Source organism: Lissotriton vulgaris, chromosome 7, assembly GCF_964263255.1.
Source record: "Lissotriton vulgaris chromosome 7, aLisVul1.2, whole genome shotgun sequence".
In the NCBI taxonomy this organism is placed as follows: domain Eukaryota; kingdom Metazoa; phylum Chordata; class Amphibia; order Caudata; family Salamandridae; genus Lissotriton; species Lissotriton vulgaris.
In genome coordinates this window covers 915,176,216-915,200,754 of record NC_141695.1, presented here as the reverse complement: position 1 = coordinate 915,200,754, position 24,539 = coordinate 915,176,216, and positions in this window count along the sequence as shown.

Genomic DNA, 24,539 nt, shown 5'->3' with positions numbered 1-24,539 from the left:
GTTTTTGAAAAACGAATTCCTCATTTGCGGTTTCTGTAGAATTATTGGCTTATGTTTATTCTTGGCAAGGAATGGAAGGAGGATAGGTGTTGTTCCATAATTGTGAGTTTTTTTTTGTCACAAGTACATTATTTTGAATAATGTTATGTCCTCAATGAAGCCATGATGGAAAAAAATAGCTGTAATCATCTTCTGCCTTTCACAGGATGACTGACAAAATGTGCACCATTTTGCCCTAATAAAGTCGTTATTTTTATTTTGCATTAACAGCTATCGATCTCCTTTCATGTAAACATGATTTGTGGCCTGGATTTTTTTCTAGATGTTCCCACAGCAGCAAAATGTAATCCGGAAAATATTATCTGATGCTATAACATAAATGGTAGGGAATGGTCATCATAGGTAGACAAAGATACAAAGCTTGTCTGGTGAACCAAGTTTTAGAAGTCAAGATTCAGACCTCTGCATGCCAAAGGTGGCAGTACGGTCCATGGTGACATTACAACGCTTAAATAATATTACTGTTGACTAGTAATATATTTTTCCTATCACACATTTGCATTATTTAGTCATACTGCATATGCAATAAATATCCTCTTTTACGGGGATAATAGACACAGACGTTATACATACTGCATATAGTAATGTACACCACTAATATAAAGTCAAGGCCCTAAGCACTGTGTGCTTGCATGCTCAAGTAACTCCACCAAATATCATATTTGGCTTGAGCAGAAGTCGGCTTCAGTTAACACATGTAACTGGTCCCTGTTCACAAAATAAAATTGCATTTGAACAACTTAACTTTAATGGAGGCTTTTGTTTTAAAATATGTCACAGAATGTAATGTCTTTGATGATTTCATATGTTTAGGGCTCGCCTGCTGTGCGCATGCGTACAGCTGGAAGCTCTATAGGGGCTTATCCAGTGTTTAACCACCACTGGCGATTCCACTGGCGATTCCTTTGAGTGCATGTGCTTTTTAGGTCATTGCGCAAGCGCAAGCCCTAAAAAGCGCGTGCACAATGCCACCAGCCATCTGCCTGCCTGCCTCGCATTACCACATCAAAGGCAGCCGTCCCAGGTCATTTGTCACCTCCTAATTATTCACTGCCTGCCGGCCGTATTTTCAGTTTCGTCTCCTAATCTTCCCGCCCCTTGCTGCAACAACTGTTTATGCTCTGCTTGAGAAGAAACATGGAATGCATGCTGTATCCAGGACCACGAATTCCATGCTTCTTAAGAGGGCTTTTCGGAGTTTTGGTTTAAGTACTGAGTGCACTGTGTAGTAGCTAGCTAAGGCGCAGTTATGTTGCCATGTGCTGTTGCCGTGCCCAGACAACATTCATATATATTTTCTTTCCTTTCTGCACACATTGTTGCAATTTATTTTGCCCTGCTACTTATCATTTTCTAAGCAGACCTTTAAAATTCGTCATTCCTTAAAATATAGTGTAGCTTCGGTATTAATTAAACACCGACAGGTTTAACAAAACCTTCTCCCAATGCAGATGTTAACAAACAAACCTCTCTCATTTACGGTTCGTACTCTTTTCTTTTCTGTGATTTAGTTTTCCTTCCAGAATAAAGTCCTACATATTTTTCTGCATGTATCTATTGGAACAGTAGCAAACACTTGTCATAATTTATCCAGCATCGTTAAAGGATAGATTTTTTTTGTTTTGAGAGTTGTAATTTCCGTTAAGACTCCCACCACACAGCTTCACCTACACAGCTCCACCAAGGCACCCACCACACAGCTCCACCGATGCACCCACCACCCAACTCCACCTACACAGCTCCACCGATGCACCCACCACACAGCTCCACCGATGCACCCACCACACAGCTCCACCGACGCACCCACCACACAGCTCCACCTACACAGCTCCACCGATGCACCCACCACACAGCTCCACTGATGCACCCACCACACAGCTTCACTGATGCACCCACCACACAGCTCCACCGACACAGCTCCACCGATGCACCCACCACCCAACTCCACCGATGCACCCACCACACAGCTCCACCGACACAGCTCCACCGATGCACCCACCACACAGCTCCACTGACACAGCTCCACCGATGCACCCACCACACAGCTCCACCGATGCACCCACCACACAGCTCCACCGATGCACCCACCACACAGCTCAACCTACACAGCTGCAGCGATGCACCCATCACACAGCTCCAGCGATGCAGACACCACACAGCTCCACCGACAGAGCTCCACCGATGCACCCACCACACAGCTCCACAGATGCACCCACCACACAGCTCCACCGATGCACCCACCACACAGCTCCACCGATGCATCCACCACACAGCTCCACCGATGCACCCACCACACAGCTCCACCGACACAGCTCCACCGACGCACCCACCACACAGCTCCACCTACACAGCTCCACTGATGCACCCACCACACAGCTCCACTGATGCACCCACCACACAGCTCCACTGATGCACCCACCACACAGCTCCACCTACACAGCTGCAGTGATGCACCAATCACACCGCTCCAGCGATGCAGCCACCACACAGCTCCACCGACACAGCTCCACTGATGCACCCACCACACAGCTCCACCGATGCAAACACCACACAGCTCCACCGATTCAGCCACCACACAGCTCCACCGATGCAGCCACCACACAGCTCCACCGATGCAGCCACCACACAGCTCCATCGATGCAGCCACCACACAGCTCCTCTGACACAGCTCCACCGATGCACCCACCACCCAACTCCACCGATACACCCAACACACAGCTCCACCGACACAGCTCCACCGATGCACCCACCACACAGCATCACCTACACAGCTCCACCGAGGCCCCCACCACACAGCTCCACTGATGCACCCACCACACAGCTCCACCGACACAGCTCCACCGATGCACCCACCACACAGCTCCACCTACACAGCTCCACCGATGCACTCACCACCCAACTCCACCGATGCACCCACCACACAGCTCCACCGACACAGCTCCACCGATGCACCCACCACACAGATCTACCTACACAGCTCCACTGATGCAACCACCACACAGCTCCACCAATGCAACCACCACACAGCTCCACCGATGCAACCACCGCACAGCTCCACCGATGCAACCACCACACAGCTCCACTGATGCAACCACCACACAGCTCCATCGAGGCACCCACCACACAGCTCCACCGAGGCACCCACCACACAGCTCTACCGAGGCACCCAATACACAGCTCCACAGATGCACCCACCACACAGCTCCACAGCTGCACCCACCACACAGCTCCACCGATGCACCCACCACACAGCTCCACAGATGCACCCACCACACAGCTCCACCGATGCACCCACCACACAGCTCCACCGATGCACCCACCACACACCTCCACCGATGCACCCACCACACACCTCCACCGATGCACCCACCACACACCTCCACCGATGCACCCACCACACATGCCCCCACCACACATGCCCCAACCACACAGCTCCACAGATGCCCCACCACACAGCTCCACCGATGCACCCACCACACAGCTCCACCGATGCACCCACCACACAGCTCCACCGATGCACCCACCACACAGCTCCACCGATGCACCCACCACACAGCTCCACCGATGCACTCTCCACACAGCTCCACCGATGCACCCACCATACAGCTCCAACTACACAGCTCCACCGATACACCCACCACACAGCTCCACCGGTGCACCCACCACACAGCTCCACCTACACAGCTCCAGCGATGCACCCACCACACAGCTCCACCTACACAGCTCCACCGATGCACCCTCCACCCAACTCCACCGATGCACCCACCACACAGCTCCACCGACACAGCTCCACCGATGCACCCACCACACAGCTCCATCTACACAGCTCCACCGATGCACAAACCACACAGCTTCACTGATGCACCCACCACACAGCTCCACCGACACAGCTCCACCGATACACCCACCACACAGCTCCACCTACACAGCTCCAGTGATCCACCAATCACACAGCTCCAGCGATGCAGCCACCACACAGCTCCACCGACACAGCCCCACCGATGCACCCACCACACAGCTCCGCCGATGCACCCACCACACAGCTCCGCGGATGCACCCACCACACAGCTCCGCCGAGGCACCCACCACACAGCTCTGCCGAGGCACCCACCACACAGCTCCGCCGAGGCACCCACCACACAGCTCCGCCGAGGCACCCACCACACAGCTCTGCCGATGCTCCAACTAAGCTCCACCAATGCACCCACCACACAGCTCCACCAATGCACCCACCACACAGCTCAGCCGTGGCACCCACCACACAGCTTGCGCACAGCTGGAAGCTCTATAGGGGCTTATCCAGTGTTTAACCACCACTGGCGATTCCACTGGCGATTCCTTTGAGTGCATGTGCTTTTTAGGTCATTGCGCAAGCGCAAGCCCTAAAAAGCGCGTGCACAATGCCACCAGCCATCTGCCTGCCTGCCTCGCATTACCACATCAAAGGCAGCCGTCCCAGGTCATTTGTCACCTCCTAATTATTCACTGCCTGCCAGCCGTATTTTCAGTTTCGTCTCCTAATCTTCCCGCCCCTTGCTGCAGCGATGCAGCCACCACAAAGCTCCACCGACACAGCTCCACCGATGCACCCACCACACAGCTCTGCCGATGCACCCACCACACAGCTCTGCCGAGGCACCCACCACACAGCTCCGCCGATGCACCCACCACACAGCTCCGCCGAGGCACCCACCACACAGCTCCGCCGAGGCACCCACCACACAGCTCCGCCGAGGCACCCACCACACAGCTCTGCCGATGCTCCAACTAAGCTCCACCAATGCACCCACCACACAGCTCCACCAATGCACCCACCACACAGCTCAGCCGTGGCACCCACCACACAGCTCCGCCGTGGCACCCACCACACAGCTCCGCCGTGGCACCCACCATACAGCTCCACCGATGCTCCAACTAAGCTCCACCAATGCACCCACCAAACAGCTACACCGATGCACACACCACTCAGCGCAACCACAGCATCACTGGTTCAAATATGTTCTTTCAATTTTTCAAGCTTTCACGCTTTATTACAAGTCACAAAAAGATGTTAATATTTCACTTCTGTTCTTGGATTTTCGTCACAATAAAAAACACTGAACATAATCTTAACAAATGTTATTTACAAAAGTTTAAGCTATTGCCATTACAAATTAAATAAATAATTAAGTATTAATTATTTAAAAAAATTAAAAGCCATTGTTATTTGTAATATCAATACATCTAAGTCACGTAAATACAAAACATGTTGCATTGCAAATGCTATAGGTGTCACATTTGCGAAAGTTATAACTATTGGCATTGTAAATGATAAAGCTATTAATTTAGCTATTTTAAAAAAAAACACATAAATAAAAATAATTCATTTAAAACACCAATAGCTCAAACTTTCCTAATGCGAGCCCTATTGCATTTCCAATGCTTGTTTCGCTTGGAGTCTGCGTAAAATCTATGCGATTACCATGTTTTGGTACCTCTCCACATCATGCCGACCATTGCACCGCCGATGACAGCGAGATAAGGAGGAATACGGCTATGTATGGGTGCATCTTCAGAAAATAAAGAATTTCCTATCATAGTATTTCAAGTTACAAAGGTAGTGAAATTATAGTCTTTCATTGTATCTCATTGAGGCTTCCCGCCGCCCAGCGCCTTATTTGCATCATTTGCATCATTCATAGACCCTTTGCAATCTGAAACTCAGTGCAGATTGATAACATTTCACACAGTTTTATTTATGTTTTTTAGTATTCCATAAAATTCCGTGTTTAAAGTGCGAGTTTCAAAGCCATTTAATGATTAATAAGTAGGTAAATGAAAAAATACAAAATAAATACAATGAGCGATGAATGCAGCATTTGTGCAGAGTTTTTTGTCGTGATTCGTGATGTGGCTGCAAGGCCTGAGTTAAGACTACAGAAGAGAGGCTTGTGGGTAGCCCTGGATAGCCTTGATCGGATGTGTTGTGTCACAGCAAGGACTGCCGGGAATGAGAGTGATATCTGTGCGCATCTGGAGGAACAAGAAATCAAGAGGACAGGACAACAACATGAGAGAGTCTAGACAAAGGTGACCCGTGAGAGTGACACCTCCCAGAGAGACCTTGCCTGAGGTGAGAGAGAACCTATGGACCTAGCAAGTTACACGTATGTGGAGGCCTTTCCTTTTGAAGCGGAAAACAAGGATGGTGGTTGGAGAGGGACAGAGCCAAAGTTCACCCTCCGTGATGAGAGCATCAGCATCGCACTCGAGAGTAAGCCAGTCCGCTGCCACTTGGATTTGAATTGGGGAGGGGGATTGGTGAAAAACTACTGCCCAACATATGTGGATTACAATGAAGGGAATGATGAACCTCCTTACAGCCCTGCTTTCCATGTCCTTAACTCACGAGAGTCTATGGCGGGTGAATGCCATCATCGGCAACTGGAATTCCGCTGCACGCAGAATTACAGGGAATCTCGCAGAGTTTTTTATTAACTCAGCAGAATTCCATGGAGAAGAACTCCGTGATCTTCACCGACTCCTAATTCAGTGGTGTGGTTGTATCTGATTCTGTTGCTAGACATAAAGATGAGGTCCAGAATGTGTCTTGCTTTGTGTATAAGGTCTGTGATCAGTTACTTGAGGCCGATGATGTTCAATCGTTCCATTAGGTTTGTGGAGTTGGTGTTGGTGGGGTTGTCCGGGTGGAAGTTGAGGTCTCCCAGAAAGACGTATTATTCAGATTCTGAGCGGGTTGATGAATTGGGCTAAGGCATGGATGAGGCCGGTTCGTAATCCTGGCGATCTATAAGCAAGGGTGCCTTCAATTGTTGTTTGTCATCAGTGCAGATCTGGAAGTTCATATGTTCCATGATTGGCATGGTCTTGCTGCTGGTGATGGTGCAGGTGTTCAATTCTTTGGTGATGCCACCTCTGTGCTTGCTGATGTAGTCTCTGTGTTTCATCTTCTAGGCAATGGGTGTTGCAGTGGTGATGTCAGGGGCTCATGTTGGGGTTCACCAGGTCTCTGTAATGAAGGTCACTTCGGGGTCAAGGGAGGAGATAGTGTTCCAGACTTCAATGGCATGTTTGCAGAGTGATCTGGCATTGATCAGGAGGCAGCCGAGTTGTTCCAGGGAGGTCTCAACCGATGGGGCAGGCGGGGCTGTGGTTGTCAAGGTAGTGGATGGCAGTATGTGCAGGTGAATGGCCCCTCTGTGGTTTGAGATGCTACCAGGCAGCAGTTGTTGTCATGTCCAGGGTTCAGGGCAGGGAGATCTGCGGTGAAGTATCTGTGGAAATGCATGGGACAGGCACAGACAAGCTTGCATTTGGCATGCCGGTGGTGTGACCTTGCAGAGGCCTCCATAAGTAATTCTGGGAGGATAGAGGGCTGGTAGGGAGGCGAGAGGGTGGAGAGCAGGAATTGGTTGGGGTGGCAAAAAATGGCAGAATCAGGCAGTAACAAATACGGCAATACAAGTGAATAAGGGGCACAAGTTAGCAGGTAGCACACTAAATATGATGACATATACAACCAAATATGCCACTTCACCTAATGCCTTACTACACCACTCTACTCCATACCAATGCACTCTACCCCACACTACTTTACTATAAGCATGGGCGAATTTTGCGAATCTCGCGTTCGCGAATTTTGCGGATTTGCGAACTCGCAATCCGCAAAATCCGCAAATTCTCGCTAATTTGCGGATTTTTTTTTGTGTTCGCGCGGGTTTCTGCCAGTTCGCAAGGGTTTTGTACAATTTCGCAAACGCGAACTTACCTGTCGGGTCGCAAGTTTTGCGAACTTGTTGTTTCTACGTGTCCAGCCTGTTTGGGACACTCTTCTTCATCACTGCCACTCTCTGTCACCACTGCCACTCTCTGACTACTCATGCCACCCTCTGGCCCACCCATGCCACCCTCTGTTTCATCACCGCACCCTCTGGTTGTCCAGTGTACATTATTTTCGGCAAAGCAAAGCACACCTTCCCTGCCTTAAGTGACCTGAATTAATTTGGGGCTGATTAATGTGTCACAGAATATTTTTTTAGCTGGCACCTGCTTCCTTAGTGCTTCCTGATTAGTGATCTTTTGCACTTGCTAAGTGCTTTCATTGTTGCAAAATTAGTTACAACACCTGCCCTGCCCCAACTGACAATAATGAATTAGGGGCTGATTAATGTGTCACTGGATTTGAACTTCCAGCCTGGCTCCTGCTTGTCTGCCTTAGCTGTAATTCAGGACCTTTGTGTAACTATTCTGAGGGTCAGAGCAGGGTCACATAATAGTTGCAAGTAGGCAACTGAACTCTGGAGGGGCCCCTCAGGAAGCACTACAGGAAATGGCTACTAATGATGAGCTTGGACTTTTGAACCTGGTAAGTAGTTTCAGTTTTGCTAAGATCGTATTTCTGCAATTTAGCGCTTATTCGCGGGGCGCGAAGTTGAACTGGGAAGCCGCGAACTCACGCGAACAGTGCGAGCAAGCCATAAAATCCGCTGCTCGCGGATTTGCGGATTTTGCGGGAAATTTGCGAATCTCGCGGATTGCGAATTTACCGAAAATTTGCAAAATCTGCGAGCGTAACGGATTTTCCGCCCATGCTTACTTTACTATGCAGCACTCCACTCTGCACCACTTCACACTGTGCCACTCAATTCTATGCCACTCTACTCTGCAACACTGCACTCTGTGCCATTGCGCTCTACGCCAATGCCTTTGAACTTCTTCCTTCATATCTCCGCACCCACAAACTACTGTAACCTGAACCTCAATTAGTGTGAATATAGTGATCTATTCTCTATGTATATTGTAGGTTTTTCTCTATACAATCTTGCCAATATGGCCCTTTCTTCATGCTCTCTGTCTCTGTATGTAAAGCGCTCTGATACCCCAGAGTCTTGCTAGCACAATACAAAACTCTTTAAATAAATACATAAACATGTGAGGTCATAAGCAGTGCGTGGTGGGGCCACAAGTTATGGTTAGCTCTGCACTAACTGGTGAATGTCTGTGTTTTTCTTTAGTTAAAAATTGATGTATACCCCTTATAACCTTACTTTCTGCTTTGGTTTATAGAAAAGAAATCAGAGAACTCTGGGAAGTTCTCGAGTTTAGGTGGAGAGCAGCTCCTATAGAGAGCACCCTACAACACCAGTGACACTCTGAATCTGCTCACTTCAAAAGTCAATTTTTCTAGAGAATTGTTTAAGCATAGGATTAGCACAGTGCCATCCACGAAAGCTTGGAAGGTACAAAGGGGCAGATTTACAAGAAAGTGCAGCAGCGCTGCAATGCAAGCCCTTTGGCTGTGCCACGCTGCTGCACTTTCAAAGCACAGGAATGCAACATATTTACAATAATATGTTGCGTTCCTGTGCTCTCCCCTGCACTGGCGCACAAACAGCTGCCATGCGCAGCCACCCTTGCACCATGGTGCAAGGATGCCTGCGTCATGGGGAGATTGTTTTTGTGCAGGAAGGGGCCCCTTCCTGCAGAAAAGCAATCGCTACAAGCATTTTCCTCTTTCAATGCGTGCTGTAGAATGCAGTACGCTTTGAAAGAGGAACCTTGAGGCATAGCATTTTGACACATTTCCAGATTTATGATTTCTCGTAAATCTGGAAATATGTCTGGTTCCATGGGTGCTGTGTGTGAACACCCACAGCAAAACCCATGGAACACCACTTTCACGCAAAGTGTTGCGTTTAAAGGGGCCGTATTTACTTGGACAGGAAAAGTCACGCATGATGGCGTTTCCTGGCCATGTAAATATGGAGCAGTAAATGAGCCACCGATACGACACAAAAAGTGAAGCACCAGTGGCGCAAGGGGCTTGTAAATCTGCCCCAAAGTATTTTGCCATTGCTACAGCAAACTCTTTAAGGATACGATTAGCTAGTGCAATCTATGCCAAGCAGTAAATATCAGAACTCTTTTACTACTCCAGACACATTATTACAGCTTTAGATTGTTAAAATAACATTGTGTATAGCAATGTTTATAGGGGGGGATGGGTTTGTACTAGCATTCTTCCCAAACCCCTCCTTAAAAATCCCAAAAGCCATTTCATTTTATAGTTGCTATTACTTATTTTGCCACCACTCCCCTTGGTGCCTCCTGTAATGTTGTGATATGTGCTGGGCGCTAGGCCCAGCACATGAGGTTGAGAGGTGGGAGGAGAACTGGGGTGGCGGACGAGGAGGAGCGAGGAATGGGAAGACCAGAGCGGGAAAACACACACGATGATGGACGGAGTGTTGCACAATGGCAACATTTTCACCTCAAGTCACAGATCTGAGTTTAATCCCTCGTTATTTTGCTCACCAAGACACCCCAGTTCAGACATGGCCATATGCAAATCAGTCTTTGCCCTGTGCCTCATGGGAACAGTCAAGCCCGAACTGTCAAGCCATGTCTTCCCTGGACCGGAATCAGGGATGATAGCTTGGCTCCAGTGGCGTAGTGAGCACGGGACCCACGTCTGGGCATACCCTTCCCACATAGGGTGAACAGCAAAACACACAAGATGATGGACGGAATGTTGCACAATGGCAAAAGATTCACCCCCAGTCACAGATCTGTGTTTAATCCATTGTTATTTTGCTCACCAAGCCACCCCAGTTCTGACATGGCCATATGCAAATCTATCTTGGCCCGGTGCCTCATGGGAACAGTCCAGCCCGAATTGCCAAGCCATGTCTTCCCTGGACCGGAATCAAGCATCCTAGGACTGTTTTCTGGCTATTAGCCGTCTTCAGCCAGGATAGCTTGACTCTAGTGGAGTAGTGAGCACGGGACCCACGTCTGAGCATACCCTTCCCACATAGGGTGAACAGCAAAACACACAAGATGATGGACGAAATGTTGCACAATGGCAAAACATAACTCCCAGTCACAGATCTGGGTTTAATCCATCGTAATTTTGCTCACCAAGTCACCCCAGGTCAGTTAGGCCATATGCAAATCAGTCTTGTCCCTGTGCCTCATGGGAACAGTCCAGCCCGTACTGCCAAGCCATGTCTTCCTTGGATAGGAATCAAGCATCCTAGGAACGGTTTCTGGCTATCAGCTGTCTTCAGCCAGGATAGCTTGACTCCGGTGGCGTAGTGAGCACGGGACCCACGTCTGGGCATACCCTTCCCACATAGGGTGTACAGCAAAAAACACAAGATGATGGACGGAATGTTGCACAATGGCAAAACATTCACCCCCAGATCTGGGTTTAATCCATCGTTATTTTGCTCACCAAGCCACCCCAATTCAGACATTGCCATATGCAAATCAATCTTGACCCTGTGCCTCATGGGAACAGTCCAGCCCGAACTGCCAAGCCATGTCTTCCCTGGACCGGAATCAAGCATCCTAGGACCGGTTTCTAGCTATCAGACGTCTTCAGCCAGGATAGCTTGACTCCGGTGGCGTAGTGATCACAGGTCGAACATCTGTGCATACCCTTCCCACATAGGGTGAACAGCAAAACACACAAGATGATGGACGGAATGTTGCATAATGGCAAAACATTCACCCTCAGTCAATTATCTGGGTGCAATCCATGGTTAGTTTGCTCACCAAGCCACCCCAGTTCAGACATGGCCATAAGCAAATCAGTCTTGGCCCTGTGCCTCATGGGAACAGTCCAGCCTGAACTGCTAAGCCAGGTCTTCCCTGGACAGGAATCAAGCATCCTAGGAAGGTTTCTGGCTATTAGCTGTCTTCAGCCAGGATAGCTTGACTCCAGTGGCGTATTGAGAACGGGACCCACGTCTGGGCATACCCTTCCCACAAAGGGTGAGCAGCAAAACACACAAGATGATGGACGTAATGTTGCACAATGACAAAACATTCACCCCAGTCACAGATCTGGGTTTAATCCATCGTTATTTTGCTCACCAAGCCATCCCAGTTCAGACATGGCCATATGCAAATCAGTCTTGGCACTTTGCCTCATGGGAACAGTCCAGCCCCAACTGCCAAGCCATGTGTTCCCTGGACCAGAATCAAGCATCCTAGGACCAGTTTCTGGCTATCCGCCGTCTTCAGCCAGGTTAGCTTGACTCCGGTGGCGTAGTGAGTACTGGACCCACGTCTGGGCAGACCTTCCCCACATAGGGTGAAGAGCAAAAACACACAAAATGATGGACGGAATGTTGCACAATGGCAAAACTTTCACCCACAGTCACAAATCTGGGTTTAATCCATCATTATTTTGCTCACCAAGCCACCCCAGTTCAGACATGGCCATATGCAAATCAGTCTTGGCCCTGTGCCTCATGGGAACAGTCCAGCCCGAACTGCCAAGCCATGTCTTCCCTGGACCGGAATCAAGCATCTTAGGACCGGTTTCTGGCTATCAGCCGTCTTCAGCCAGGATAGCTTGACTCCAGTGGCTTAGTGAGCACAAGACCCACATCTGGGCATACCCTTCCCACATAGGGTGAACAGCAAAACACACAAGATGATGGTCGGAATGTTGTACAATGGCAAAACATTCACCCTCAGTCACAGATCTGGGTTTGATCCATCGTTATTTTACTCACCAAGCCACCCCAGCCTTATGCAAATCAGTCTTGGCCCTGTGCCTCAAGGGAACAGTCCAGTCGAACTACCAAGCCATGTCTTCCCTGGAACGGAATCATGCATCCTAGGACCGGTTTCTGGCTATCAGCCGTCTTCAACCTGGATAGCTTGACTCCAGTGGCGTAGTGAGCACGGGTCCCACGTCTGTGCATACCCTTCCCACATAGGGTGAACAGCAAAACACACAAGATGATGGACGGAATGTTGAACAATGGCAAAACATTTCACCCACAGTCACAGATCTGGGTTTAATCCATCGTTATTTTGCTCACCAAGCCACCCCAGTTCAGACATGGCCATATGCAAATCAGTCTTGGCCGTGTGCCTCATGGGAACAGTCCAGCCCGAACTGCCAAGCCCAGAGCAGGAACAGGAGCGAAGTGGTTGCATGGCAATAAAGCTCCTATTACCAAGAATAGTGTTGTTGTCTTATGTACCTGCTCTGCGACACTACAACTGGCGACGACGGTGGTCGTAAACCTTGCCTGCCTAACTGTATCCTGGCGTGCGCTCCGATGCCTCCGAGCTGTGCTGAGCCACGGACCGGGAGCCCACCTCGGTCGCATTGTGCCCCACTGTGTTTACCATCCGCTCCGCTGCCTTGGAGCTGTGAGGTCTGCCACCGTGCCCTGGGAGTCCACCCCATTCATGTGTGCCTTCTGTGAGGTTTCTGCGTTGCCGCGAACCCGGAGCCTACCCCGGTAGCGTGTGTAGGGGTGGCAACGCATTCTGCTGATCACGACCCAGGAACCCACCCTAGTCACGTGTTCTGGGCTGTGAGTGCCCTTGTTGCAGCTGCTGCCTGTGGAGGAGTGCGGGGTCCTATGCTGTGCCCAGTGACTGAAGATGTCACATCCAAGGTTCCGGGGTCTGTCTGTTTCGGCGCTGCTGCTCCCACTGAGTGAGTCAAGCCTGATAATCTCGAGATGAGCGAGATTTCACCGGTGGCCATCTTTAAGTCAGGTGCCTCAACCAATCCCCTGTGAGGAGTGCCCAGCGACAATTTTGAGGTCAGGCAAATGCTGGAAATCTCATCAAACATAGGTAAATGACTACCAGAGGAGCTGTCATGTGCCTCATCATACATTAAAGGGCCATATCAATGGACTTATTGGACTGCACGCTCCTGCGAGTGGCAGTCACCAATATCGCAAGACAGTGATGAGTACGTCTGCATGGTCGCGGATCCGGACCGCTTGAAGAAATACCCGCGACTAGATCTTAAAATGGACACACACTTGGCCAAGCTTGTTCTGGATGGTGGAGCATTTCTCAACTATATTTCAGTTGAGAATACAAGAAAAGGAGTCCACCACCACACTTGCATATAGCCCCGTGCGGGTGTACACATGGATGTCAAAGGAACCTCATTCTTGTTTAGGACAATATCTGACTAATCTCACGTACAAGGATAGAACTATTTCGGCCGGCATTCATGTCATTGATGGTCCTGAAGCATATTGTCTTCTTAGCTTGCCCATGGCGGAACGACTTCGACTAGTAGAAATTTTGTATAAACTTGATAATGAACCTGACATAGTTCACAAGTTTCCGAAGTTATTCATCAGACTTGGAAAGATGGCTCATTGCCAAGTTTGATTGCATATAAATAGACATGTGACTCCCATAGCACCACATCACAGGAAAATTCAATTTCACCGTCAACAGTCTGTAGAGGAGGAACTGCAAGATCTTCTGCAGGCTGACATCATTGAGAGAACATCCGGACCCATTACCTGGGTCTCTCCAGTAGTTGTTGTTCCTAAAAAGGGCTCATCTGGCAAAGTGCATCTCTGTGTAGATATGAGGGCATCCAACACCGCCATTGAAAGAGAAAGACACCCGGGCCTCATATTAGCAACATGATTGCGTCACTCAATGGTGCGCAAATATTCTCCAAACTAGACCTTTACAAGGATTATCACCAGCTGGAACTTCACGAAAAAGCGAGATATATCACCACATTCTCGACTCATCAAGGCCTGTTCAGATACAAAATACTCAGCTTTGGGGTCTCATCTGCTGCTGAGATTTTTCAGGAGGCCATCAGGAAGGTAATTCATCACATTCCCAACACTCTAAACTACAGAGATGACACCCTCGACTATGGAGCAACAATGCAAGAACACGACACAGGTCTGGACCAAGTCTGTCATGCTCTGTTGGATGCCAATCTCACTTTAAATAAAGACACATGCGAATTCCACAAATCCACATTAAAATTCTTTGGACACATCTTCTCAGGTGCCGGAATGAAACCTGATCCAGAAAAGATTGCCACTCTGAATGATACCCCCAGGCCGTGAGACACTGGGGAAGTGCGTTCCTTCTTAGGCATGGTAAGCTACTGTGCATGCTACATCAAACAATATGCCACTATCAGTTACCCTCTGAGAAAGCTGACCAAACAAGGACACCGATTCCAATGGACCACAAGATGTGATCAAGCCTTTCATGCAATCAAAGCTGCATTTGAATCTGCCAACAATCTTGCATATTTCAATCCCAGAAGAAAAACTAAAATCATAGTGGATGCGAGTCCCGTAGGACATGGAGTGATGTTAGCTAATTATGACAGAGTGATCAGCGGTATATTGTAGCATATGTCAGTCGGAGTCTTACCGACATAGAGAGAGCATATTCACAGCCTGAAAAGGAAAACCAGGTGGTAGTCTTGGTCTGCAAACATTTTCACATCTTTATTCACGGAAAACACTTCACACTTATCACGGATCACTAGGCCCTGGTAACCATCTTCGGAAATCCCCAAGCCAAAATGCCACCCAGAATAGAGCACTGGGGCATCCGCCTTCGAGAGTATACATATACTATCATCCACAAGCCGGGAAAAGCTGCAAATCCAGCTGACTATATGTCTCGATATCCCAAGGCAACGTCCAAATCCAATCCATAATTAGCTGAGGAAAACATCCATTTTGTAGTGGCTCAAGCCAAACCACCTGCAGTCCCTCTGGAGGCCATCCTTGACGCTACCAATTAAGATGCCACACTATAAAATGTAAAACATCTCATTCAGACAAACAGTTGGAGGCATTTGAAGGAATCCGGACAGAGTGAACAGATTGCCCGTTTGGAACTATCCTCTTTCAGACATGTGAAGGATGAACTGTCCATCACCTCAGATGGTCTTGTGCTAAGGGACAAATGGATGATCATTCCAAAACAGTTGCGCCAAGAAGTCATCAACCTAGCGCATGAAGGGCACAGAGGTATTGTAGCCACGAAGAGAGCGCTGCAGGAGTGGGTCTGGTTCCCTATGCTTGATCAGATGGTGGAACTTACACTGAAAGACTGCCCACAGTGTCAGTTAGTAAATCGAGAGGATCCACCTCGCCTCTCCAAATGTCTGAACTGCTGGATGGGGTGTGGCATCATGTCGCAGTGGACTTCTTTGGACCATTACAATCTGGCAAGTATGTCCTGGACGAATACTCACGTTTCCCAATTACGCACCTCATAACATTAACCAAAGCTGCCACCAGTATACCTATACTTGATGAGGTTTTCGCAGCATGGGGCATACCGAAGATAGTGAAAACAGATAATGGCCCACCATTCAATGGGCAAAAATTTGCTGCATTTGCAAAGCACCTCAATTTCAGACACCGGAAGATTACTCCTTGGAATGGTGGAAAGATGTTTGGCCAATCTAAAAAAGACCATCCAGCAGCCAGAACTTTCAAAGTGTGATGTGCAAGTGGCTCTAAATGAAGAATTACGTGCATATTGAACCACACTGCATGCTACCACAGGCAGATGTCCGGCAACATTAATGTTGGGTGGCACTGTGCGCACCAGTATACCTAGTGGTATGTCTCAAGACTCTGAGCATGAAGAATTAGCAGCCAGAGACAAACTGAAAAAGGAGAAGATGAAGGAATATGCAGACCGACGGAGAAAAGCTGCACAGCCATCAAGCCATGAGGGAGTGTGGGTATTGGTGCGACAAGAACAACAGAGAAAAGCAGACTGACGATATCAAGCATGCCCACTATTGGTGACAAAACAAAAAAGGACCACGATTACAGCTGCATCAGAGGACAAGAGGATCAAGAGGAATGTGACGCATTTCCAGAAATGCACGCCCATTTTGTCAGAGAAGCTTTGACTGCACCCCACGGTGTGGCAAAAGGAGATGTACCTGAGTCAGTAAGTGATCATCGACCTTACACGTCTCATGACGAAGGGGAACGGGCGGCTCAAGAGGCACATCTCCGGCCCCAACGAACTCATTGAAGACCAGCTCGCCTTATTGCAGAACTGTAACTATGCTGTTTTCTATTATTGTTTAATCTGGCATGCACGGACACATCTAAGATAGTTGAAGTTGTTTAAGAAGGGGGAAGATGCACAGCATTGTGATATGTGCTGGGCGCTAGGACCAGCACATGAGGTTGAGGGGTGGGAGGAGAACTGGGGTGGCGGAAGAGGAGGAGCGAGGAATGGAAAGACCAGAGCAGGAACAGGAGCATAGTGGTTGAATGACACTAAATCTCCCAATACCAAGAATAGTGAGGGAGTCTTACGTACCTGCGCCGCGACACTACACCTGCACCATTTACTTCTAAATTGTATGTCTACGTGTACAGAGATCTTCATCACCTTATGAATAGTCTTTTATACTTTGTGAGCTGCACAACTTTATTACTGTTTGCAATCCTACAAAATGGAATTTGTAAATAGCCCCTAAGAAAAAATCAGTGCTATGTTAAGATTGTGCTATCACTTGATATGACTTCAGTTTCTTGATGTCACTGTGCATTGCATACGTTACTTAGTAATTCAACCCCTTTTGCAGGACTTAAGCCTCATACCCACTTGATGAGCTGCATCCTACCTCATCCGTCACCATGGATATATTTATTTTGCAAGCTTCCTTCCTGAGTTAACATTCCCCATCTTACAGTGGTCTTGCTGAATTCCCCATAACTTTTCAGAAATGCTTCGCAAACTCTTGACTGCGACTGAAATTGGATCTTTGCAACTTAAGGGGAAGAGAGTGAGTAAATGCTCTGCAGCCCTGTGCTTTCAGTTGACTGAGATTCAGTCCTTTCTTTCATGGGTGGCTAGACATACCATTGCTCGGTCTGCTATCGGGGTAATAATGGATAGTGCAGCACAGCATAATGTTTGCCGACTGTATACTAAAAAAGAGCTACATTTATGTTATAAAATGTATACAGTGCTTGTCCATTATTTTTTATAAAACAGGTTTCTTTATTTTTTTTCTTCTTCTTCCCTACCTCCATTTCTTCCTCCATGCTTTATGTTTGTTTTACCTATTTTCCTTCTTATAGCCTTTTTTCAATCTTTCTTTCCGTCTCCCTTTTTTCCTTCCTTCCAGCTCTCGTTTCTTCATTTTTTTTGTTCTTTGTTTTTTTGTGTTCTTTGTTGTTGTTTTTTTTGTTCTTTGTACATTTCCTTCCTTTCTTCTTTCTTTCCTTCCTTCATTTAACCTTGCCATTTTCCCTTCCCCTTGCCCCTTCCTCCTTTACTCTTCGCTTCCCCTTCCCTTCCTTCCCTTCCTTTCTTCCCTGCCTTACTTCCCTTTCCTTCTCCCCTTCCGTTTTATCCCTTTCCTGATTTATGCTTGTGTGTGAAGGATAGAATGTCAACTGTGAGGAAATCCATCTTTATGCTGTGTATTCCTTATTTAGTTTGCTCTGGACATCGTATGGTTGGCATTTCCCATGACTGATAATTTAATCAATTAAATTTAACAGAAAGATTTTATACAGTTTCACACAATTCAGTTGTATAGCGTAGGAGTGAAGAAAATATTTTTCCTATGAACAACAGGTATAAAATACATGAGGAAGTGCTAGCAACAGTTTATAATTGATTTTATGTGTGAGTGAAGTTTATAATTAATGCAGAGTGTGGCAATCAATAGAAAGACCAAATACTGCTATCCATGTTATAAATAATTAAATGTAGCCTATGTTAAGCTCCTTTGCAGTGTTAGTAAGAGACTGTCCACATTGCTTACTCGCCAGCTGTGGTCCACAGCTAATCACCCCCCGATATACTGATGGAGGAGGAGCCCAGCAAGTTTGTATGAGAACCAGCCAACACTATGGCGTAAACAAAGGAGGGAGGAAAAAGTGCCCTCAGTCTTCAAAGTCCCACCATCTTATGAATAGCCGGTGTATAAACCATTTCATTTAACTAGGAGACTTGCCTTAGATAAGTGCAGCCAAACCCATCCTGGGAGTTTGCACAGAAGAGGGCTTGGGGGATGAACATTTGCTGATCTGTGGTGTGGGTAACTGAGCATGCCCAGAGGAGAGTCCGGAGAAATAAGAATAGCAGAAGTGACCCAATAGGCTATCATTCTGTTTATCTGTGATAAAAGGCATGATGGTATAACCTTTTCCGAGAAGGTTCATACATGGAACAGAGAGTGAGACAATTTGCTAAAAATCCTCAGAATAGTAAGCATGTGGACTTGGTCATATCATTGCCTTCAGCTCTGTCTGCATATTTGATACTAAAGTGATGCAATGAGAGCAAGTAGTACATCTGCTGACCCCTTGTAGTAGGTAAAATGGAGAAAGTAATGGAAACAGAGAAACCTGGGGATGCCTGGAAGAAAACCAGTGGTCAGTGGGCTAACTGTAAATGCATGTTTGTCTAACCAGCCCTGTGAAAGGTTTCCCCTGTGCATAAAGAGTACAGAAGCTCATCTGGACAAATAATAGCCTGTGTTGCTGCAGATATGTCTGGTGGGTTTGTAGAAACTGATCTTTTTAATGTGAAACTGAGCTGTAGTTTAAATTTACCTAAGATTGGAAGCCATCTATAGGTGTCTCAGGACCCAGCCTCAAAGATTTTTACACTTTAAATCAGTATACATTTAACAAAAAAGGTAACTGCTACGAGTACATAGAACTGGTTTTAATACACACTACTATTTCAAGACAAAGTATCTCCCCTAAACATTATGCACATATGCAGAGGCACACCAAACTTAGGGGTCGATTACGATGGCGGTGAATCCGCATCCTCCGGGCCGGTGGAAGCCACCACCGGCCCGGAGGATGCGGATGCGGATTCACCTCCGCGGCATAGAAAACACCCACCGCCAGATTATGATGGCGGTGGGATCAGCGGCGGACAGCAAGTCCGTCCACGCTGATCCGCGGGGTGTGGACCGCAATATGGTATGGCAAGACACCGCCAGCCACATTAGGATGGGTGCGGAAACATGCTTTTCTGCGGCGGCTTTACACGGGTTTGCCGCCGTGGAAAAGCATGTGGACCTTTGCTTCTGGGGCCCCCAGGGTGTTGGGGTGTGGGGAGTGCCTATGGTACCCCCTGCTTTGGCATGCACAAGGTGGCAGGCACCACGTTGTGCATGTCAAAGGAAAACATGCATTTTTCACTTTGTGGCGGGTGCTGCTTAAAGCAGCCCCTGCCATAATGTTACATATAGAGGATGTGACCGCCAGGGTGGCGGTCACATACTAATTCCAATGGAGGAACCGCCACTGCCCCTGCGGACGGTCCCTCCACCTCGGGGGTGGCTGACGGACTTTGTCTGTCCGCCATCCAAATCGACCCCTTAGTCCATACTGTAATATAGGTAGTGTCCAATATAATAAGCAGAGGACGTCTGTAAGAAAATTCTTTTATCTTAATTTTCTTTATTTTCTTTTCACAATCCAATTACAAAACACACTGGCAGCTAACACGTGTTTCGTCCAAAGGACTTTTTCAAGGCCAATTGTTATGTTAGGGGACACCCGGCACCTCCAGAGGCAAAGTGTCAGTGGCAATATTGTCCATGCAACGGTTTCTTTGTGCTGAAATGACCTGAGTATCTGTGGGTAGATGACCAATTCCTAGCACCGATCATTTAGCCATTCACTTCAGTTCACCGTATTCACCATATTCTAAAAAATGGGAATGGTTCAAGGTCTAAAATGGTAACAGTCCACTGCTGACAAAAGGATCTGTACCTGTTGACACAGTAATATTAGAATGCTGTGTAAAATCTGGTGCATGCAACAAATGCCGTCAGTTTCAGGTATGAAAAATCACAGCACCGAAAGCGACTCAGTGCCAAGCCCTGATAAGCCTGGAGCATGGGTACTCACAAACTTTCTCTCGGGGGCAAATTTACAGTGTGGTTTGTGTCCGAGGGCCACACCAGTGGAGGCGGGGTCAGTGTGGGATGGGGTGGGGTTAGAGCAACAAAAAAACTGTGACCATGAGGTTGAACACAGGTCCCTGCAGCGGACGACTTCGTCCACTGAGCCACCAGACCCGGCATACACACATCTCTCTCTCTCTTTCTCTTTCTATCTCTCTCTCTCTCCCTCTCTCTCCCTCCCTCTCTCCCAGTCTCCCTCTGTATCACTCAGACTGTCTCACTCCCTCTCTCTCCCTCTCTCTCTCCCAGTTTCCCTCTGTCTCACTCAATCTGACTGTCTCACTACCTCTCTCGCTCTGTCTCCCTCACTCTCTCTCTGTCTCCCTCTCTCTCCTTCCCTCTCCCTCACTCTGTCTTCCTCTCTCTCCTTCCCTTTCCCTTACTCTGTCTTCCTCTCTCTCCTTCCCTCTCCCTCACTCAGTCTCCCTCCCTCAGTCTCCCTCAATCAGTCTCCCTCCCTAAGTCTTTTTCTCCCTCTGTCTCCCACCCTCTGTCGCCCTCCTCCCTCTGTTTGTCTACCTCCCTCCCTCTGTCTGTCTCCCTCCCTCTGTCTGTCTCCCTCCCTCTGTCTGTCTCCCTCTTTCTGTCTGTCTCCCTTCCTCTTTCTGTCTCCTTCCCTCTGTCTGTCACCCTCTGTCTTCCTCCCTCCCTCTCCCTGTCTCCCTCTCTCTGTCTCCCTCTCCCTCCCTCTCCCTCCCTCCCTCCCTCTGTCTCCCTCCCTTTCCCTCCCTCCTTCTCCCTCTGTCTGCCTCTGTCTCCCTCCCTTTCCCTCCCTCCCTCTCCCTCCCTCCCTCTCCCTCTGTCTCCCTCCCTTTCCCTCCCTCCCTCTCCCTCTGTCTGCCTCTGTCTCCCTCCCTTTCCCTCCCTCCCTCGCTCTCCCTCTGTCTCCCTCCCTTTCCCTCCCTTCCTCTGTCTCCCTCCCTCTACCTCCCTCTGTCATCTCACCCTTCCTGTGTGTGCCCGGGATGAGACAGCTTCCCGGGCACACACACACAGCCGCACTCGAGCACTTCACAGGTCTTTAAAAGACCATTTGTTTGTTAATGAGGCTGTTGTATTTCACCTCTTCTTAGCGCCCCTGCAGCTCCACTCTGACTAGCACTGGAATGCCGGGCCCGCAGAGCAGTAGAGTTTCTCAGAGTCGCGTGCAGTGTTTGCAGACACTCTTTAAAAGTTTTTTTTTTAAAAACATGGGTACGAGGTCTGCAAGGTCCGTGGGCCGCCATGGAAGGATTGCCGGGCCACTGGCGGCCCGCGGGCCGTACTATGAGTACCTTTGGTCTGGAGCGACGAGGAACGGGCATACGTCCTGTGTTCTATGAGTATCTCCCCTAAGCAAGCTGCTGGGAGCACTGCTTTATTTCAGTACACAAAAGTGAATGCACTGCTGCCCCTGATGGCTGTTTTGAAAAAAATCCTGGTGAATAGTCCATAAAAGAGCCTGTTTGAAAAAAAGTAGCCAAAATTCGCTTGTTGTCATAACATTTTATCTCTACATCAGATTCCAATCATTTTGGTGATTTTGTTTTTCTCTTCAACTATTATAAATTGTACCTTTTAAAACCTTTATTTTCTTAATTACGTTGTTTTTTCGTTATATTGACCATAACACTTTCTCTGAAGAAAGCCTTTCCACTTGACTGGAGCTACAGGTATTCCTCCCATTTTCAAGATTTGCCTTTTTTTTGCTTTGTGGGAGTTCAATCACAACACATTTCGATACTATGACATCTCTTCTCATAACGTGCAATCACATTTCTTAGATAAACACATCTATTATTTTGAAAGCCAGTTTGAAACGAGAAGAAGTTTCAGATAGAAAAAAGTGCTGCAGCATGTTTTCAAAGTTTAATTACTCAGCAAGCTCCCATCATATTTACTATCTCAAATTCAATAAGACTGTCTTTGAAATTAAAGGATTTTGTTTTAGCTCCTCTTTTGATTTATGAAGTCCTCTATAGTTTTGGAACCTGTTGACCTAGACAAATGTTACTTTAACTGTGATAGTTCAAGTTTTTCATGAGTGCCTCATCGGGTGTCAGGAGGAGGAAGGAAATGTTTTTTAAACCTGGCTTCTAGGCCTAAGATCTCAGTGCCATTAAAACTGCTAAAAGGGTTACTGTACCAGCTCCAGAGACCTCTTAATTGTTACATTCAATTATTTCGAAATTGCCATTTTCACTGATCATTCCCAGTTTGTGGCTGCGGATGTTTTTCATTCAACAAATAAAATATGAACCTACATCCCTGGGGGTGTCTCAAAGTCGTTACTTGCAACCATAGGCAGATTCGGAGGTAACTGTCCCAGGTATGGTTTGTCCTGTGATTTTCTTGATGCCCCCTTTGGTTATTTCTTCTTTTCTTTCTTTCAAAAGGGAGGAGGTGTGTCGTAACCTTTCCCTGCTATTACCCTGCATGTTTCTCAAAGGTAAATGCTGTTTCATTTAGAGTGTTAGTTCAGCAGTGTTCCTAGTTTCTCATTAGTGCACCCAGTTTCTGAGTAATTGGTATTCATTATTCCTTTCTGTTAATGTCCTCTCTCTGTGGACGTACGCTGCTGTGCATGGGTGCTCTGAATAAAGTGAACTTTCATTTGGGCTTGTCTATGTGCACTTACCACAGATTCAAGAGCATCTTGCATACCAATAGGTCCTCTCAGATTGCGTGCAGATTGATTAGGAGGGAAAGAGAGAAGAGAGGTGAGGTTAAAGAAGGAATGAAGTAGGCCTGGTTGATCAGGAAGAATGTCTGAAGTGAAATAAAAATGAGGGCATTAAATAGTGGGGAAGAGATTGAGGGACATGAACAAGGAACCAAGGGGCATATTACCAACAACTAGCGATAATTATCGCTATGTTGGTTTAGCGGCAATAATTTTATCGCCTTGTAGCGACCATTTTTATCGCTTAGGAGTCTTGATATTATCAAGGTTTATCTCCTAAGCGATGGAAATTGGCCGAAATGCATGAATATCGCTGAAAAGTCAGCAATATTCATGCATTACCGAGCAAATGCTCTTAGCCATGTTATCCACCTCCCATTGGATAAGATGGTTAAGAACTGCTCAGGGCAGGTGTTAGCTTTTGGAGATATTCGTGCTTAGCGCGAATATCTCCAAAAGTTGGTAATAGGAGATAGCGATGTTAGCGACTGTTTCCAGTCGCTAACATCTTGGCACGCCCACTTTGCATGTCATTAGTGATAAATATCATTGACATGCAAAGCGGGGCCCAAGATGGTCGCTATCTCCTACTAGCTGTCGCTAACTGGTGTTAGCGACAGCTAGGTAATAGGGAGATAATTTTATCTCAGCTTTCTTGGCTTTTAAAGCCAAAAAAGCGGAGATAAACCCCCTTGATAATATGCCCCCGAGATCTTTGTAAAGGCTTTACATCATATGTTTCAATCCTGGTAGAGTTTGCTCAAAGCCTCATACTAACTCCAGCTGTACCTCAAAAGTTGGTGCAAATTGTGTTTGCTCTTGATTTCTGATTCTGAGTTGAGCAAAATGTGTTTTTCCTCACCAGATTCCCTCCTGGGTCAATTTTGAGGAGAAAAAAGGCCAATAATGGGGAAACTGCGGGGCATATTTACAAGGGGATTGCGCTACCAGAACGTCACTTTTTACGACGTTCCGGTGGCACAATGCCCTTCACTATATTTACACAGTTGCATTAAGCCACTTTTCTTGGCCTAATGCTGCTTTGTAAATTTGGTACGCTTTCATGCAGTTTTA